Source organism: Megalopta genalis, unplaced genomic scaffold (assembly GCF_051020955.1).
Source record: "Megalopta genalis isolate 19385.01 unplaced genomic scaffold, iyMegGena1_principal scaffold0550, whole genome shotgun sequence".
NCBI classification, from domain to species: Eukaryota; Metazoa; Arthropoda; class Insecta; order Hymenoptera; family Halictidae; genus Megalopta; species Megalopta genalis.
Window position 1 is genome coordinate 1,418 of NW_027476619.1, and position 1,083 is coordinate 2,500.

At 45.7% G+C, this 1,083-nt stretch overlaps 1 non-coding gene across 1 annotated transcript; it reads right to left on the reverse strand.

Moving 5' to 3' along the window:
• Positions 1-317: 317 nt before the first annotated feature.
• On the reverse strand, positions 318-472 carry LOC143263395 (5.8S ribosomal RNA). Its single transcript, XR_013036852.1, has one exon. It is a non-coding gene; the product is annotated as a 5.8S ribosomal RNA (ribosomal RNA).
• Positions 473-1,083: the final 611 nt, after the last annotated feature.

Here is a 1,083-nt window from a genome sequence, read left to right on the forward strand (position 1 = left end):
GGGAGCGCGTTGAAAATGTACCAGTGAAATCTCGATAGTTCTACGGATACGAATCGTCCCGAAAAAGATTTTGTCACCGCTTCGAAGCGGTGTTTCAGACGGGCGGACGTATATAAAACATATACGACACACGACACCGCCTTCCACACTCACGCTAGTTCGAACACGATTTCCATCTCTCTCGAAGACTGTTAGACGTACGTAAAATTTCTCAATATTCATAGGACCGCGACAAACGCCGACGAAGCGCCCATCATTCGCTCGTACGTATATAGGCAACAAGTGCCATCAACGCAAGCAGTTTATAAGTACGTAAACGACCCTCAGCCAGGCGTGGTCCAGGAATTGTATCCGTGGACCGCAATGTGCGTTCGAAATGTCGATGTTCATGTGTCCTGCAGTTCACACGTTGACGCGCAATTAGCTGCGTTCTTCATCGACCCACGAGCCAAGTGATCCACCGTTCAGGGTAATTTTTCCCTTTTATTCTCTCATATATATAATGTGTATTTGCTATCCACCACATTTTTGTGTTATATTTCGGAACAAACCGATACCCGAAGAGCTCCAACCAGCGCGCGAAGGAGATTCGGGAGTCGTCGTACAACGACATAATTGTCCCTTAAAGAACGAGATATTTCCGTCGAAACCATATATATATATGTACGAGCAAATCCAAAACCACTGTTTTCTTGCAAGTTCGACGGTCGGAGCGAATAGAACATTGAAAAGCCTTCTATCGAAGAAACACAGAGAGTATATCACCTCCAAAAACGACGGGGATATGGATATTCAAACTGGACAATTATCAACCCGATACTGGATTCGAAAAGTTTCTCTCTCCTTTCGTCGTTATTTACACCGGACGGACTCACGGCCGGCTCTAGCTGGGTGTCATATATATATACGTCCCACGCTCATGCTGCCACTAGCGCGCAACAGAGTAGGGTGTCAATGACAACGACACAGCATTGAAACGAGCTACACAAGCCGGTCTCTCTTGATACCAATGTAAACGAGCATTAAGTTATCTTCAGACTGCCCGATATTTTCGTCCTTTGGACTTTCCCAACGATTCCTTTT